The sequence below is a fragment of the Lactuca sativa genome, chromosome 1, assembly GCF_002870075.4.
Source record: "Lactuca sativa cultivar Salinas chromosome 1, Lsat_Salinas_v11, whole genome shotgun sequence".
In the NCBI taxonomy this organism is placed as follows: domain Eukaryota; kingdom Viridiplantae; phylum Streptophyta; class Magnoliopsida; order Asterales; family Asteraceae; genus Lactuca; species Lactuca sativa.
The window spans coordinates 218,446,941-218,467,218 of NC_056623.2; the positions used below are offsets into that span (position 1 = coordinate 218,446,941).

The following is a 20,278-nucleotide window of genomic DNA, read 5'->3' on the forward strand; positions in this document are numbered from 1 at the left end:
AAGTGTCTGTCCGACGAGACACTTGTAATACCTCTCGACGAGATCGAAGTTAACGAAAATCTCCACTTCGTAGAGGAGCCAGTAGAGATTATGGATCGGGAGGTCAAAAGAACGAAACAAAGTCGTATTCCCATCGTGAAGGTTCGATGGAACGCTAAACGAGGACCTGAGTTCACCTGGGAGCGCGAAGACCAAATGAAACAAAAGTACCCGCATCTTTTCCTAAACCCTTAAAGTCCTGGCCAAAGCGTAAATTTCGGGACGAAATTCCCTCTAACGGGGGGATGATGTGACAATAGTCAAATTCGGGTCAAGTCTAAGCCAGACAAGGTCAACGAGTTAAACCGGTCAACTCAATTAAAACCTTGTATAATAGGGTTTGTATTATGTAATTACTGTATAACTCACTATCTTAATAAGAATACATCACTTGGAAAGTTTGTGTGTTTAAATTTCTTTAACCTTAGTGCTAAACAATAAACAAGAACAATAAAACAATGTTGCATGCTCATAAGGAGTGTGTAAGATCCTAAAACATGGCATAATGGGGTCTAAGGACCTTGCATTGCGAAGCCGGACACTCACATTCATCACACACGAAAACGCTCTCAATCGTTTTCACTCTATCTCTTCTTATCAAAAACCTCTCCCACATATCTCTCTGTATGTGAAATATCTCCCAAATATCTCTCTGTATGTGAAATCTCTCCAAGTATGTCAAATCTCTCCCAAATATCTCTCTGTATGTGAAATCTCTCCAAGTATGTCAAATCTCTCCCAAATCTCTCTAAGTATGTCAAATCTCTCCCAAATCTCTCTAAGTATGTGAAATCTCTCGCAAATATCTCTCTGTATGTGAAATCTCTCCAAGTATGTCAAATCTCTCCCAAATCTCTCTAAGTATGTGAAATATCTCCCAAATATCTCTCTGTATGTGAAATCTCTCCAAGTATGTCAAATCTCTCCCAAATATCTCTCTATATGTGAAATCTCTCCAAGTATGTCAAATCTCTCCCAAATCTCTCTAAGTATGTCAAATCTCTCCCAAATCTCTCTAAGTATGTGAAATCTCTCCCAAATATCTCTCTGTATGTGAAATCTCTCCAAGTATGTCAAATCTCTCCCAAATCTCTCTAAGTATGTGAAATCTCTCCCAAATACCTCTTTGTATGTGAAATCTCTCCAAGAATGTCAAATCTCTTCCAAATCTCTCTGAGTACGTGGAATCTCTCTCAAATCTCTCTCGAAATCTCTCCCAACTTTCTATAATCACTCGGGGCATCCGGACCCTCGAATTTGGCGAAAACAGCCCAAAAACGAAAGTCTACGCGAAAAACGGACCTTAGGAACCGAAACCCCTCTTAGGAACCGAAACCCTCCTGATGAAGAAGGCTGCTGAACCGAACCGAAGGTACTGTTCACACTAACCGAACCGAAGGTACTGTTCACACTAACCGAACCTCGCTTAAAAAGGAAGAACCGAACCGAAGGTACTATTCACTACAGTTCCTTCGGTTCTGACTACTCTTCGGATCGAACCCTCGCTTCGCATCTCGTTTCCGGCTCAGCCTCTCGCTTCCGAATCAGCACCTTCCTGACCGAACCTCGGCCTAGGGACCGAACCTCGGCCTAGGACCGAGAGGTCTCGCTGGGAAGCCCTTTTTCTCCCGGTTTTCGATTAAATTCGCGTTTTAAGCCGTTTTTAATTGTTTTAACATGGGATTTTCACCCAAAACTTTATTTTAAGATATAAGACCCCTAAATTAATGATTTAATCATATTTTAAGGATAAAACCTTATCCAAAAGAGAGTAGGTAAAGTACAAAGGTAGAGTTTTGACTTTACCTTATTTTATGACACAAACAACCCCATACCCACTCCATGATTAACCCACACTCCTCCCCACCATACCTTGTCACTTCCTTGTACTTTTTACCCCTCTCACAAGCCATCCCCACGTTCTAAGGGCTGGTCACTCAACCTCTCTCCTCATTTTCTTCAATCACTCTCATTCCACCAAAGATTCAACTCCAACTTTTTCTCTCCAACTTTTCTCTCTAATTCAAGATCTCAAGGCTGATCATCAAGTGTTCTTCCACTCTTGGTGAGTGTAATCCATCCTCCTTGTGATTTTTACACTTCATTCTACTCAAATCATTGATAGCTTATACAAACTCCATAACTATGATGCTAGATTCTAAAAAATCTTCAAGGCATCTCCAAGTGTTCTTGAGTTAAACACCTCCATTCTTCAACAATCATCTACTGAAAACACTTAAGGTGAGTTCATACCCCTATATTTTCATGTTTTCTCAAGTTTTTCGGGGGGGAATACAAGTTAAAACACCAAGAACATAACTACACTTTTCTAACAGCCTTCATCAGAAAAGTTCAACTCCATTCACGGACTGTTTTGGACAACATAAACATTTTAGTTTTCAAAACTGTTTTAGGTGTACGTAGTTCCAGTTCTTAGCTTTAAAATGACTACTTGCACATCTCCATACGATTTTTCTACAATTTATGGTGATTTTTACAAAACTGCCTATCATTTCAAACACCAATCCGGACCAGTCTGTGATTATGGACTTTTTCACCCAAGTTGGAGGTCATTAAAAATCATGATAAAAATTATGAGTAAACTAGACACATTTTGGGAACTCTCAGAATTTACGGATTTAGTTTTCAGCTTCGTATGATTTTTCTATGAATTTTCAAAAACAGTGTAGAAAGGTTGAAAATTTGTTAACAGCTTATAGCTTTCATAACACTTTGTATTATGTTGAGCAAAGTGTATAACGATAAGTTCCAAATATTGAATGTGTTTCCATGTTAGTTTATCATCATAAACTGAAATATAGTCATTCATGATAAGATTAATTATTCATTTAGAACACATATATTGAGCTATAATGAGCATAGTTTATGGATTCATAGCATTAAAGCATTCATAAAAGAATTCTTATACATTACAAACGTTTTGGATAAACTATAATAGGTATAGTTTATGTATCATTTACTTCTCAAACATATTTACCAAAGGTTTTCCGTTTAGTTCACGTAAATCTGTTAATGAATAAATTTGTGAGTCATTCCCTTCGGGTTACTTCCAAAGTAACAAAGTCAAAAAGTCCTGTAAATTGTAACTAGAGTCTCTTGTAGGGAGAACGTGATAGTTGTGTATAGATCTATATTGGGTTTGACAAACCCACACCAGAGCTGCTTGCAACAGCTAGACCGGCAGGTCTGTGGTGACAAGTGTCATTTAACGGCGACGCCTGAAGAACGTCGCATTACGAGGCCGTCTATGTCTAGTATGGTTATAATAACTCACATGTGGTATTAACAATCATAAGATTTACGGGTTCTAACTTTAAATTAGCGAGTTAGGTCTATTTAGCTCACTGAAATTACTTTAAGTATGGAAAAGTACTTGTACGCCTTCCTATCAAAAAAAAAAAAGGGGTTTTATGTCGATTTAAAATCACTTTTTACATCAACAATTACATACTTTATTGTATACTTTTGGTCTTGGTATTTAAGACTACACATCATTCATTACGGAATTTTTCTCACATCAGAAAGGGTTTTATGCCAATTTAAAACCACCTTTATATTTTTAAGTATGACAAATATTTGTTCATTTTCGGTCCTGGTATTTAGGACTACATAACTTTGTAAGGAAAATATCGGATTTTTCTGGAACAATTATACAATTACATGACAAGCTTTTCATAATTATATACAAAAACTTATGAACTCACCAACCATTGTGTTGACACTTTTTCAAACTACTTGTATTCTCAGGAAATCGCTAAACAGGTAACAAAGTACTTTTGAGGATGGGACGTTGAGGCGTCAAACTTATCATATTTTGTCAACATATTGTAATTGATTTTGAAACATGTAATTCATACAATGATGTAACTCTTTCAATTATATATATGTTGGTTGTGTTTACTTTCATCACTATTGTCATTGTTGTTATGATACTACACATGAAGTCCTCCACCCCCGGACGTTTCCGCCATCCTTGGTTTGGGGGTGTGACAGTTTCACACATGATTCACATATGCCTTTGTTGTTCCTTGTTTCTCTTTGCTTCTGCCATATTGAAGTATATATATGGCATAAGGTTATATTGTCTCTATTATTGAACTCACTAAGCGTTACCACTTACCTTGTCAATGTTTAACAATTGCAGGAGATAAGTAATCAGTATGATCGTATACTGTTCAAAGATTAAGAATAGTTTGTAATAGTACTTTTGTACTTCAGTTTATGTTTGTATAAATTACAATATCCTGGGTAGTTATGTAATATATAACACTTTCTAATAGTCGGTTTGTATCCAGTAGTTTGTAACCTCTTTATCAATGTAAAATATTGTTTTTATGAATATGCAAGTAGCATGTTTTGGAGTAACTATACTGTCAAGTATGAAAATTTGGGTCTTTCGGAAATACGAATGTTAGGGTCTTTCAATATACAATGGTTCTAAAAGTAAATAGACATCTAGGGGAAAAAGGAAAAGGTAAGAGAAGAATGTAACAAAATATAAAATTGAAATGTTAAAAGGGAAAAATGGTCCTTTTAACAAATATGAAAACTAAGCTGAACATGACAAATGATAACACCACCATTCTTGACAAAAAAGCACCTTCGTTATTTGTTTCCTAGTTTTAGGATCAACTTGATGCATGAACACAATAATGTCACATTCCTCAACAACAGAGTGAATATGCAATATAGCTTTGTATCCTGCAGTGAAAATAGCATAGAAAAATCCATAAAAAAATAACCGATGAAGCATAATAATAGATCCAAGATGATAGATTTATCTAAGTTCAATACATTTTCTAGCAATTCAATAATTTGGAACTCAGTGATTAACTCCTAAACTACTGGTATTTATTTTTCTTCAAAAAAAAGGGAAAACATCAAACTCTAGAAAGATATCCAATATTAAAAACATTATTACATTTCCCTTTTTCATAAATATTTGTATACATTAAAGATAAACTTAATTAAAAGAAAGAATAATACCAACACTGGAAAGAACAAAGTCGGTTAGTATGTCCTCTTCTTCAATACATGTTTGAAAGAGAGTTCTTATTACCTTTGATAACTATTCATCAAGAACTGAAAGTGTAGAAGCACGAACAAATAAAAATTTCGCATCCAGTTCTAGTATCTCTACCACTCCAATTGTTTTTTTGGATGTTGTTGGACTATTTTACCCCTGCCAGTTGTAACATCTCCACCCAATGATCCATCAAGTTCATGGACTTAGAAATATGAGCATTTAAGATATAATCAAACATAAGCATTTAATTTGTGAAATGAATTAAAAAGAAAGGTATAGATGTTGGATTTGTGTTACCTTTCTAGATCTTTCCATTATGAAATAGGAATCGGTGGTAGTCATGTCAAAATCTATCATTGCATATCCATGCCAACCATATCTTCAGATATCTTGGCATTGATATTCCACGTGTAAGCGTTAAATTAGAATCAATACAATTCAGAAACACTAAAAACTTATGAAATCCAGAAACAAATGGTGGAATAAGGTTGATTACTAACTATAGTTGAGGTTTTCTGTAATCAAGATATCTTCTAAATTGATGTATTAGATCCTTTCCTATATTGCTATTGTAGTGTTTCAAAGGTACCTGACACATGTATAGTTACATGAACCAACGATATTTCTATTCAAATTGAGAAGAAATCAGAAAGCAAGAGAAAGCTACGTCATTTGATTGTAGAGATTTAATAACATCTAATCTCATCTAGATTTAGTATCCAATTCACAAAGCTTAAAAGTGGTAAATATATGAAACCTGAAAACCCTGTGTAATATAGGACAACCTCCATGGGATTACTTGAGGATTGCCCCTGAACAAAGAAAATACACAACATATATATATATATATATATATATATATATATATATATATATATATATATATATATATATATATATATATAATGAATGTATTAAGTACAACAACATGTATGTACACGAAAAAATGGACTTAGATCAATAAACTCACCTGGGAAGTTGGAGTCACTTTTGGCGAGTGTTTTGCCTCCTTTGCAGGTTTTTCCATTGCCCTACTTCCTATTACTCGAATCAACATTGGTTTGCAAATTAAATATAGAAAGTTCTAAAACCTACACGAAATCTGGAATATTAGAAAAATACAGAAAACATTGATAAATTTCTACTTCCATAAGCTTCTTTGTTCAATTTGAATGCATTTCAAGACCATATTCGTTTTCTTCCCCATATTCATCTAACTACAGCTGAAAATACACAAAAAAATAAATAAATAATAGAAACCTAAGCCAATAGTCAACATATCTTTTTAACTCGGTTAGAGCTTCTAAACCGCTACTCATTTCAAGATAAACAAAGGAAAAGTTATATTGTAGTTTATCTGTAGACTACCTGATAAAATAGATAATTTGTATGTCAGCAGCCATGTTCATCTAGCATAATAAAGTGGAGCTGAAAAATTCATATATGTATCATCCATCAGTGGCATGCATGGCTAATTCCAGTAAAAGGTAGAGACAAAACTGAATTTGAAATAACATCATAATCATTATATATTTATCTAAAACTGCAAATATCCTTTTACTGATTTGAAAACTTCATAAGTCTAAATACAAATAGCAACAAATACACATAACTACAAAAATAAACATGTATATACACCTATACAGATACGCAGGGACAGTCGGTTGCAGAGAGTGTAACTTACTTCTCCGATTTATTGATAAAAAGAAATTCAATGGTTTACCCAAATGCGAATTTCAAAAATTTGATTGAAAAACTCCAACAAAAAACAATGTGGACTATAGTTGAATGATCTAACCTTATCAATATCATTAGTCAGATGTGCATTTGGATTGAGAGACAAGATGACCTTCACCATATCTTTCTTTTTTGATTTATTCTCAATTCGGGCTAGAGTGAAATGCGCTTCACAATCAATATTTGAGAGCGCGATGAACGCAACCGCGATTTCCCTTCTCTCTCTTCTTGGGTGATTTTCTTTCTTTCCATTCAAAGTTTAGCCTTAGCAAATACACACAAATGACATGAGAAGACAGCTTGTGGCTGATTTTTTTTGTAATCGAGTTTGGAAGATAGATAACATTAGAAACAATCAAATCATACCTATAGGGTGCAATTACGATTTCTTGGTAGCAGGGTCTTTAAATTCCCTTGCTCAGCCATTTCACTATTCATCAGCTATACCAGCCACATATGCCAAACGACAAAATCATTGGCTTCAAACATGTACTCTACATAAGCAATAGATGGTGATTAAAAGAAATTAGTGTTTGTGAGACTTTGTTGTGATCAAGAACGCATCTTCAATGGGCACAAATTAGATACGTCATCGGAAACAATAGTGGGTTGGGGAAAGAGAATAGAAAGGGTTGTAACAGAAATAAATGCTTATGAATAATTCTCATACAAAGTTAGGGTTTTTAATTGTTTGCTTTTGAATGTATATTAAGTAAAAATTTAAGATCATACGTAGTTTATTGTTACTGATCTACTCGGATTACGCTGCAAATATGAAAGAAGATGAAGATGATCTATTACCTACCGTGAAGGAATCTATTGCGACCCACCGGAGACCTGTAATTCTACTTCCGATGGAGACGACGACCACTCGAGAAGCGGCAGAGAAGGCATGTGGTATTAAAGAAAACACCACCTACAAATTGTGCGATTCTTATCTGTAGAAAATCAAAATGGATAGTCAATCATTGGAGGTGGATATTAGCAAAAGCAGGTGATGGTGGATATAGGAGAAAATGGGTCACCGTCTGGACTTAGGGTGAGAGAGATAGAGAGAGAGAGAGAAGAAGAGGAGGGGAACATAATCGGTGAGACGCGGTGGAACTGGAGACTTATCGTCTCCAAATGACTAAAACAAATAGAAAGCGGTAGAAGCAAGTGTAGGTGATTGGGCGAGGGAATGGTTATAGGGCTGTTACCATGGAGGTAAGGAGTTTGATGCTCATCTGAAATTTCGAAGAAATAAATTGGGACAGGGGATGGAGCTGCAATGGGAAGATATTAGATAAGGACGCTGGGAAGGATCCAGAAGCGAATAAACCCAAACGTTGATCAACACCTGCATAAAAGAATGTAAATATTTTCATAAAATGCCCAGATACAAAAAAAAAAGTAACAACACGTCCATGGGCTATTCTTGCCAAAAAGTACATAAGTTCACTATTTAAAATGGTGCTCCTCTTTTATATATATATATATATATATATATATATATATATATATATATATATATATATATATATATATATATATATATATATATATATATATGAATATGAACACATAAGACAAAACTGCACAAATGGTCCCTGTGGTTTGCTAAAAATTGCCACTTTGGTCCAAAAAGTTTCGGACTAGCACCGCAAGCCCAACGTTTTCATTTTGTTGCGAGTTTGGTCCAATTTACTTTAAAAAAATTTGTAATGACGATTTTACCCTTATTTTTTGTTTTTTTCAGTTTTTTTTTATTTATTTAAATATTCTGATAATTAAAATGAAAATAAAAAAGAAAATAACTCTCTCTCTCTCTCTCTCATCTGAATTTTTCCTTTCACAATCTAAAATGAAATTAGGGCTTTTAATGGCTTGTTCAATGTATGATCGGGCAATGGATAAATGCGTATGAACACAAGTTAGTAGAAGGAATGGAAGCGTCATTGCAAGTAGAGGAGAAATCGAACACCAACTTCGATTTTCTGGGGTTCAATCCTTGGTTCGTTGCTCGTCGTAAGCCAGAAAGGGGACCAGGGGAGGTATCGGCGATTGCATATCGTGAGGAGGGAGAAGTCTCCGGATCGGCGAGAGCGAAGCAACGCAGGTGGGAGGAAGCAACGAGTGGCTATGATTTCGGAGCTGCTGGGTCGTAGATGAGTAAGGGGAAACACCCTCGTTGTTTGATTGAACCGAAGAAGGGAAGAAGAACGGGGCAGTGAGGCTGTCGTCCTACTTGGTGAGTTCAGCAAGGGCTGCTAAAGCAGCGCTTGGTTGCTTGTTTCTTCTCCAACTGTAGATCGCGAGGGGGGAGAAGGGAAAGAGCAATGAAATATTGATGCAGGTGGGGAGGATCGTGGGTTGGTCGAATGCTCACAGGTCGTTTACTTTTTCTTCTTCTTTTTTTTTTTTTTGATAAAGTTGATAGGCTTAAGCTGGTTTTCGGGATTGATTTTTGACAGAAATTTATGAATGGAAAGGATTTTTTTGGATTGAAACAATTTATGATCTGAAAATTTCTTTTGGAAGTTTACTGGATACCAATCATAAACACACTGACATTTGAAACCTAAACCGAAACTGGCTTAGATTCGTTCATAAACTCATCCTAATCATCGCTACCTCTATTTTCGCTGTCCTTGATATCGTTTTCGTTGGAACCTGAAAGATTAAGAGGGTGAAAGAGATGTAAGAGGGTCAGAGAAGGGTAATGGAGATGCGAGGCGAAGATTTGGGTGTTATGGGATGGTAGGCTGAAATTGTGATTTGATGAAGAATCTTATGAATAAGATAAATCGTAGAACCTACCAGTCATTTCACTTCAAAACTAGAAATTGAAAACCCATCAAGAGTTTGAAAATCATGAAGATCGTTAAGACTTTGGGTTTGTTCTTCATCGAAAACCCAGCTGGAAAAAAGAAGAGACTTCATATAAATTCAGAGAAGAAATTGTTGGACATATGCTTCTTCAAACTCACTTTCCTATCATCAATGCTTGTTATCATAGATGCTAGCTTCGATTGATGAAAAGGAGAGAAGAAAATAGATAAGGAAATGGGGAAGCAGAAGTGTAGGTATGTTGTGTGAATTTGCAGGTGGGAGAGAGAGAGAGAGAGAGAGAGAGAGAGAGAGAGAATAAGGGTTGAAATTTTCATTTTTAGTTTTCTTTTAATCTATTTAGATAAATGATAAAACTGATAAAAAATAAAATAAGGGCAAATTCGTCATTATAAAAAAGTTCCAAGTAAATTGGACTAAAGTGGCATCAAAATCAAACTTTTGGACCATTGGTGCTAGTCTAAACTTTTTTGAACCAAAGTAACAATTTTTGACATACCACAGAGACCATTTGTACAGTTTTGTCAATACATAATGTACTATCTAATTTTTCCATCATGACCACCGACTCTTTATGACATGAGTTAGATTTTTCAAGAATGTACGTAAAAATAAAAAGCACAATGACTATAAAGAATATTTTGTAAAAGAAAATTTAATCTGTATAAAAAATTATAAAACGTCAGAAATACTAAGTATCAAATTCTTTTGTTAAAGGCTTGTATAAAAGTCGTAAATTTCTTTTAAACTTAGGTTAGAATTGTAAAATAATAATAATAATAATAATAATAATAATAATAATAATAATAATAATAATAATAATAAAAGTGAGTGTAATATCGTATCTTTTTTATTATATCGTTGAACCAAAAAAGTATCACTATACAAACAAACTTTATAGTGTCGTCTAGAGAACTTCAAATTTTTAAAAAGATAAAAGTTTACTTAGTTTGTTTTTTTTTTTTTTTTTCATTTTCATTATTGTAATGGCTCGACATGTGGTAAATATATTTGATTAAATGTGTACCACTCCAATTATAGAAAAAAAAATCGAGATAAGTAACATGAAAAAGACGCATGGGTTGTCCGGGTAACCATTTGTCATTTTCATTAGACTATTTGGATTACTATTTTACGGTTCCAAATAATATCTTTGGAACCAAATCTCGAGTCAAAAAAAAAAAAATTTGGTAAAAAATTCGCTATGTTGCAACATTACCTTGAAGCATTAGTTTAAAAAAAATCAATAATAATAATAATAATAATAATAATAATAATAATAATAATAATAAATAGAAAGGTTTTCAAATCAGAAAAGATAAGCTCAAACAAGCAATTTTAAGCTACGATTATTTTAGACGGGTGACCGGTTCAATTATTGAACAAGTTTTCTTGCGTTTTGGTCACTCGACGATTGGATTCATCTAGATAGGTAGGTTTTATTTTATATACATCTTGTTTTTTCACAAATTAGTGATGTTCGGGAGTCTGTCGAGTCAGATATTATGGGAGGTTCGAGTCAACACTAAGGGACCTGATTCCTACAACGGTGTTGAGCGATGAAACCCAATCACACATGAGAGAAGTCGTCAGACATTATATCACAAAATTTTCGTGATAAAAGTGTATAATTAAAGAAGAGCTCCATCTGAGCCCATGCATCTGCTTTCTCCCTACAACAAAGGTTTTTCATTGTATGCATTTTCCATTGGGGGTTGTGACTAACCTTCTCTCTTTACTCACCCAAATGAGTTGTTTTGGGCTGTGGTTTATGGTTCCAATATCAATCAGATGAAAATTTCTTGAGATAATAGCAAGATTAATTCTGACCATGTTGAATAACTTTGACCAGGTTCTATGGTTCAATCCATTCTTTTTATTTTTAGGAGGATTTCATCAAATGTTCATTTTAGTCTTGTCTTACTTGAAGACAAATAGGGTTCAATCTTGGGTGATTTGATAGTTTCATTTTACTTACTTCTTTTTAAAGTTCAGCTTTTTTTCATTCATAATTTAGCTAATCATTGCAGATTTCAAGAATGCTAGTGAAGGGAGAATGTTACGGACGTATGAAAAGAAAATGGACTAGGAGGACGATGAAAAATCTTTGGCTAAAAGACTTGTGTGGTTGATACAAATTATGGGCTTGTTGATTATGGAAACTTAAAGAAGATGGTCTTTTACTTAAATGAAGACGGAAGAATATTCGAGCATGTAGAAATTATTGATCAGACGAGTACGTGAGCTATGGGTGATTTGGAGAAGCCAAATCAGGCTTAAATTAAAGAATTATGGACTATATGCTTATTGGACTCGTTCTGGGCTAATTGGCTAAGTCATTTGAGGCCCAAATCAACAAAGAGCCCATTTCAGGCACTACCCGCAAAAACCACCTGCACACAGCTGTGATGGCCATGCACAGGCCAGCAGGGGCAATTTCTGAAATCTCTCTTTATTACTATATGGGGAAGGTTGGCGTTCATCTTTTGGGCACTTTTTCACATCCGAAAATCGGAGGATTCTCTGTAGTTTTTTGTGGTCTTGGAGCACTTGAATAAACATCTTTTTGGCACTTCTCCACCGTTTAAGCTTTTGTGTCGTTGGAGATGTCGTACCCCAGTTTGTTGGGAGAGAGGTTGGTCATAGGGCCATGGAAAGGATTGAAGTAGTCCTTCAGACCATGGAGCTTATCCAACAGATCAGGTAGAGACTACAGACCACTCAGAGTCGATAGAAGAGCTATGCTGAACAACGTCGACCAGAGTTGGAGTTTGAGGTCGGCGATATGGTGCTCATGAAGGTTTCACCTAAAAAGGGTGTAATACACTTTAGGAAGAGGAGGAAATTGCGTCCCCAGTTTATTGGACCTTATCAGGTGATCGTCAGGGTTGGCAAGGTAGCGTACATGTTGGATTTGTCGAGCGAGCTTAGTTAGATCCACAACACTTTCCATGTCTCTCAGTTGCGAAAGTGTATGTTAGACTGCGAGGTAGTGGTTCTGTTGGATGATATTTAGTTCGATGAGCGCCTAAACTATGTTGAGAGGCGGGTAGCTATTTTGGAAATAAAGATGAAGGTCTTGTGCAACAAAGAGATACCTTTGGTAAAGGTACAACGGTAGCATCGTAGTGGCTCCGACTGGACCTGGGGGCCAAATGCTTAGATGCAGGAGCATTATCCTGAGTTATCCACCAGAACCGACTTCGATGACGAAGTCTAGATCAAGTAGGATAGAATTGTAACATCCCAATGTTAAGGTACTTCTAAATTTAGACTCTATAGTTTTATTATGTTGCATTTATGGTCACTAAGTTAAGAGTGATGGGTTTTGAGCGTTACAATATTCCTATGGTGCACATGCAACCCTAATTGCTTTGGATCTAGGTTTTTATCAAGTTATACATGCATAATAATTTTCCAAAGAAAAACCCTAATCTAGCATACATATTTTTCGGATTCAATGAATAAACAAGAGTTAGAAGAATACCTTTCTTGTTGATTGCTTGATCTTGACCTTCAAGAGCTTAATGCCTCAATTGTTGCACCTCTAATGGAGTCACAAACACCACTAGCAACAAGGAAGAAGGAGAAAGGTTGTGGAGCTTCACAATTTTTGGCCAAAGGGTTCTCTAAGAATGCATAGGGGACCAAAAAACTGGTAGCCAAGAGGTCCTTATACAGTTGAGCTGCTACTAGGGTTTTCAACTGCAAACCCTATTTCCCTTGCTTAGGCGCTAAGCAACACATGAACCCCTTATATGGCAAGACATGTACGAAAAATATATGGGCACCCCCATAGATTTTCGTCCATCCTATACTAATAGGATCTATTAGCCGAAACTACAACTATTACTGATTTACATAATCAGTCCCCATTCTTTTAATCAGTCTCTTTTGATCACTAAATTATTTTCAAATTAATTTATGATCAATACTAATTAAATAATATGATTTATCAATTAATATATTATTCTTATAATATATTAATAAATCATTAATTAACCTCTTTCTCCAAAACTCATCATATCATATTGCTATAATGAAAGCAACCCAAAATAACCATGCTACTATCGGGTGAAGTATGTACCAATTATAGTTATGGACTTAGACACCTAATCCAAAAAAGAGAGAGTGAAAAAGGCCCAAAGTGGCATTTTGGTTAAAGTTGGGATGGGATGAGTACGTTGTGCGTACGTGTGTGTACGCTAAGCGTACTAAGACGCGCCTTAGTAAACTGGGCGTACACTTCATATGCAGGGCATATGTTGATTGCACGCAAACCCTAATTTTAAGGCTTTGCCACCTTTTTAAGAAACCTTATGGACGCGTATCCTCTTCTTACCCAGCCTCCATCTGTGATATTAACCCCAAGCAACCCTAGAGCAAGAGAGAGAAAATTTGGAGCCTTTAAGAGGGTTTTGGAGTGGTTTTGAAGAAAGAAGAAGGCGGTGAGAAGATCTTGGAGTTGAGAGAAAGTATTTTGTATCGGACGACTCATAGGGCCTGAGAAAGATGATTCATGAATATAGCATGTTCTTGAGCGATTAAGCTGTCCTTTCAGACCCTTCGAAGGGTCTTGAGTCATAAAAATAGGTTACACATGGTTGGTTTTTCTCCATGCATCATTTAGAAGGTCTTAACGGATTAAGAATTTGAGTTAAGAACTAAATGGACATGAAAAGTAATAAAGTTGGAATCTTTATGACTCTTGATGGTATTTTAGCCATGGATCTGAAAAATGGATGTGAGTGCTTAAGCCATTAAGCACATATTAAGTTTTGGTACTTTTAGGAGTAAGCCCCACGTACTTGGAGTACACCCAACATACAAGGTCAACCACCCCGATGGTGGTCAACATGCGAGTATGTCCAGCGTAACTAGGGAGTAAGCCCCAGATACTCACTTTGAGTTTACTCGGCTGGGTTCTATAACGACATAAATTTCCAAACAAAATTTTCATTTTAAAATCATATAAATTTCATAACGCATTTCACAAAATCTCATTTGTTTAGTTTACAAAACATATGTCCATAATTTTTTTAGTTGACACAGAGACCCCCATCTCGCCCCTGGTTCGGCAACCAGGCTCCCGAAGACTCAAGCGGTAAGGCTACCCAAGTCTAAGAACTCCTCTATGTCATACTTTGACTAGTGAATACTACAGCTCCTGGTAGAACAGTATGTACCCTTATCGACTACCGAGTGCTACGGCCTCCCCCGTACTCTTGCGATACTCTCTCACAGACTCGTGAATGCTACTGATCCCCGCATTATCATAACACACTCTCTCTAACCGGTGAATACTAAGGCTCCCCACAATATCACGACACTATCTTTCGTTGACTAATGAATACCACGGCTCCCCGCATATCACAACCCTCTCCCACTATCTAGTGAATAATACGGCTCCTCGTAGTGCCACAACACACTCTCTCTCTAACCAGTGAATACTACGGCTCCCTGCAGTATCACGACACTCTCTTTCGCTGACTCACCACGAGCTCACCCCACGGCTTCTCTTGATAGTCCCAAGTGAGTACTCCCACCCAGATCCACTTGCTTTCTTATCACCCCATAACCTCATCATCACACATCACTACACTGATCTCACCAACTCATGCTCTGCAACTCAACATAGATAGGTGCTTACGCCTACCCAACTTATGCACCACCATTCCTGATGTAAGTTCTCGCAGGCAAGGCACTTATCTCAGCATAGATACACACTTAGACAGCCTCAATCTGCCAACAATTAACTGATGGGTTCCCATGGGAACAAAATCAATTAGCACTCTACTCCCCATCTCACAACTTGTGTCCTATAATGACCAAAATAAGGTCATCATATTCGCGTAGCTCGGTACACCATCACAGCGTCTCACGTGGACTTGCCTTTACCGCTGATCTTTCATTTACACAAATCGAAACCTCGAAATACTCCCACCTCCCAAATTGATACACGGAGGAATCATCAACGACTGAATGGAGAAAATCTGAAGCTCCACCCTCTATTGATCACCACCCAAAGGAACTATTCATACCGAATCTAAATTTGGTAGACAAACCAAATGCTACCCTCTTCTGGGTATAGATTAAAATCTATACCTATACTTGCAAATCTCAGCTATTGCACCCTGAACTCAACGAACCATCCTCCTCGAACTCAACATTTGCAAATCCGAAGATCTTTAGCCATAATAAATCCTTTAACCAATGGCCACCTGCCGTGGATTCACTCATCCTCCCTTAAGCACGTACTCATACATTATCCGGCCTCGCACCTTGCTGCATCCACTAATATACCAGATTTCATGTGTCCGCACCGCGGTCCTCCATAACAAGCTCTCTGATCGCACTTGAACAAATTATTGATCTTCTCAATTGAATACCTAGTTCTTCCCCACTCAGGGTTCGAACCATCACTAGTCGACATACCAACAATATACTCCATGGACTGTTTCACAAGGTACATCATACTTGACTCTTGGAATGTACCATGAAAATACTTAAAGATCTTCCCGACGGAAACCAAGCAACTTCAAATATCCCGTAACTCAGACAAAATCTCAAAATCCTCCAAGCACAACTGCCTCTAGTCTTGAAATCTTGGACCGAAATACCGCCAGACACCTCAACTGTTCCAAAAATCACGAACCTCATTCCAGAAATAATGCCCTATCACGCACCACGTCTCTAACTCCTCGACCAGCCTCCCAACACAGAAGTCATCATCAAAGAACGGAACCTTATTCTCACAACCAATACACACCACAACAACAAGGGCCGTCGCCCCGATATATTCCTCTTAACCACCTGAAAATGCTGCTAAAAAGCATGCTACACTCATAAAGGCACCTTCCTGGGTCTCTTCCATCTCAGCCTCCACTAATGACTCCTTGGTACCAGAAATAACTTATAGTAGACAAACTGCCCACATACTCTAATGAAAAGTCACCACCAATGCTACCCTACGGGGTTTTCCTCGAAACTCTAAAACCGGAAACTCGATACTACGGGGTTTTCCTCGAAACTCTAAAACCGGAAACTCGATATCTCCTTCGCTTCTCCAGGAAAATGGGAACAACGCAACTCTTGCCACAGAAGGTGACGACACATCTATCATCCGATGGCTCGAATCATCCCTAAGCCTTGCGACTCCAACCAACATCTCACCAATAAAATACCTCGAAAATGAACTTGATTTCCCTTTTCAGGTATACTCCATTGAAACTTGCTCGACATGGCCCTTAGACCCCATACTCTATCACCTGATCTCAGACTAGTCAACCACCCTGGGATAACTGGCAAAACCAGAAGCACTAACCGCCATGAATCATGGTACTCGAACCATGTGATCACCTCTCAATCTTCTACTTAGGACCTTTGGTATTCTCCTTGCTTCGAGTACGGGTCCTCTGCTTTTAGTAGTACGGGCCCATACTACCTGCCACATCTACCCGTACTTTCCACACGGATCGTCCAAGAATTCCTAAGTAACTGCTCAACCCTCTCTATCACCAATCCCGTTAGACCTGGTCGCTTCCCAGTAAAGACTCTCCTCTATCAGCAAACTCTTCTAACTAAAGCCACTCCCTAGGATCTTCCTAGGTCACCTCACTTCTCCTCCATCAACTGCTAAATATCAGAATATTCACTTAGTAGCTGACTCCCATCATGAAGAGTTCCACAATGCACAAAGCAAGCATCATTCGGGCATCAAATAATCTCTACTAACACGTAAAGCCACTCAAGGTTACAAATCTATTGCTCTACTTGCTCTAAAAAAGTATCACCAAACTCAAGTAACTCTACCCCTCGCGGGTATCTAACTACTCTCTCAGTAGGCTCCTCCGATGCTCATCTAGGTATCTATCCTAGATTACTCCTCAAATCTCTCTCTCTCTCTAAAAGATTCCTGCTGGTTACTCTTACTCCGGACGTTACTCAAAGCACATCACAGATAGCAACATTCCTACGCTAAGGCATCACAAATCAGGCAACTCTAGCCCTAAAATATGAAACACCTAGCCTATCTTCTAGCATGCATCTCTAATATCTAAATAAGAACTCATAACACAAACAAATAAGGGTATTTTGGGAAATCACCGTTCGAGCTCTGGCTAATTGTACACACTGCTCCTTCTCGTTTTTCTCTTAGCAACTCTTGCTCATTTTAGAAAAAAACATTTCCTTTGAAAATTTTTCTCAAATCCTCAGTTTGAGTGCAGATATACCCGAAGGTGCATCTAAATCCCTCTAACCAAGGCTCTGATACCAACTTGTAATGACGTAAATTTCCAAACAAAATTTTCATTTTAATATCATATAAATTTCATAACATATTTCACAAAATCTCATTTGTTTAGTTTACAAAACATATCTCCATAATTGTTTGATTAAAAATCCAGGATCCTTAAAACATAACTGCTTCTCTGGTGTGCATAATCGAGCCGGTGCCTTCCCGCGATCCTGAGAAAAACCTAAAACACATAACACATAACACAGTAGGCACGAAGCTTAGTGAGTTCCCCAAAATACCACATACAACACATTAGCCACTCGAGGCTATAACTCTATAAGACCCTCTGGTCAATGTTTCTCAATGGAACCCTCCAGTCCCACAACTCTGATAGACCCTCTGGTCCTAACTATGTGGACCTTCCGGTCCTAACTCTATAAATTCTGAGTAATACACAACATAACTCACAAAGAAATAATGCAGGATATCACGATACATAGATAAGCACGTAAGACATCTCTGTCACACAAAATACCACTCATGGTAAAGTATAGTGAGAAGACTCACCTCGGATGAAGAACAGCCCCGAAAAACACTGCTATTGCGCACCGACCTCTAACTCTAAGCCAAAACCCACAATTAACCCAATTAGGATGTAAGTCCAGACTCTCACTCATTTGGCCTAAAGGGTGACCACTTACCAACCCATCAATAATCTAAAACCCATTGGGCCCATCAAGGCCCAATAATGAATGGGCTCTCCCGAGGCCCAACTCTCAAGTCCAAGCGACAAGCCCAACTCAAGGGACCAAGGCATAATTATAATATTTCTCTGCTCATAGTCTCTGATTCACAAACCTAAAGATTCTGGCACAACCTTTAAGGCCCATTATAAGATTTAGCCCAAAAGCTCAGAGTGAAGTTATGTGAGGCATACCTCTCTTGGTATGCTCAGCATACACATGCATGCATGAAACAGATCAGGGACACCAATCCAGTACGCGGGGCGTACTGGAACTTATGCTGGGCGTACACGCTGTTTTGCTTTTGTCCTTTCTCTTGGTCTTAACTCGTTAAGACCTTAACTCATTTCTCAGATCTTGACTCCCTATCATCTCTTACTCCATAAAGTCGGTGACTTTAAGCCTTTGCATGGCTGATTTGGTCACAAACACTCATAACAATCATCTAATTTTCTCATAAAGCTCATATCTCATGCATGACTTGATTCTAACTCCCAAGATTGGATTTTTATGACATTACTCTGCTAAATACACTCAAAGGGTGTTGATCATGGTCTCTGGAGCTCTATATCTCATCAAGTCTCCATATTTCTAGGGCAAAACCCTAAAATACTCTATAAAGATGCACAAATCAAAAGAGTGAGAAAGCTTGAAACTTTATACCTCAATATGAGGCTTCCCACATAAATATGCTCAGATCTAAGGGCCTAGACTCTCACTCCTTCTTTTCCAAAGCTTCTTCTTCACTTCAAGAACACATGAATTCACTCACAAGCTCTCAAAATGCACTCACAAGATATAAGAACGGAGATTTAGGGTTAGGAGGGTTTGTTTTCTGAGAATGGAGGCCAAGAATGAGTCCATCTCATTCTTTATATAGGGACACTCCTCAATTAGGGTTTTTCCTTTCGTGCCTAGTATGCCAAGCGTACCCTCTGGTACGCCCAACGTACTAGGTGGCTCTGCATAAAATTCACGCGTATGAGTAGGCTAATCGTACACACACGTACGCCCAACATACTCCGCTACCACCACTTTCAATTAAAGGACTTATCTTGCCCAATCTTCAAAGTGTTATCGCTTCCTCGATATAACCCTGATTCCTACAAAACTCAAACCCACGGAAAGGAGACGAGATGCCCTAAGGTCTTAGCAACTCATCGCAACCCTGAGACCTCCTCATGCCTGGTTTGCAGCCCACGAACCCTGATCATAGACGATCCGAAACAGGATGTTAAAGGTTCACTCGGATGGGTTGACTCAGCTGACTAAGTTGATTTAACCAATTGGACTTTGACTTTAAACAAGTTTGATCAAGTTTGACTTAAGGGTGTTTTGGGTATTTTCGGATTTTGATTAAGATTGGTCATTTGGTTAGAATTGGTGATGATTAGAGCTGAGATTTGGAGTCGAGACCTCATCAGGTTTTGTTCAGTCTGTGAGGTGAGTTTTCCTCACTGTACTTACGGGTCGAAGGCAACAAGACCGACCCATTGGTTTGATATCCTACTATTCACTCATATGCTGAGTATGAAATATATATATCCATATTTATGCTAGTTGTCGATATGCTTGTCTGGTAGATCTGTATGACTACATGTGATTTTGTCTGCATAATTATCTATATAAGTTTGGTTTTTGTTA

At 37.6% G+C, this 20,278-nt stretch overlaps 1 long non-coding RNA gene across 2 annotated transcripts; it reads right to left on the reverse strand.

Moving 5' to 3' along the window:
- Positions 1-4,546: 4,546 nt before the first annotated feature.
- On the reverse strand, positions 4,547-7,302 carry LOC111892417 (uncharacterized). Of its 2 annotated transcripts, none has more exons than XR_008229371.1 (8): positions 6,885-7,302; positions 6,455-6,514; positions 6,057-6,309; positions 5,844-5,898; positions 5,587-5,675; positions 5,384-5,475; positions 5,120-5,242; positions 4,547-4,761 (listed from the first exon to the last, which is right to left on the reverse strand). It is a non-coding gene; the product is annotated as an uncharacterized LOC111892417 (long non-coding RNA). The 2 variants fall into 2 exon arrangements; XR_008229370.1 differs by having other exon boundaries at positions 5,120-5,288; positions 6,885-7,300.
- Between the last annotated feature and the right edge of the window lie 12,976 nt (positions 7,303-20,278).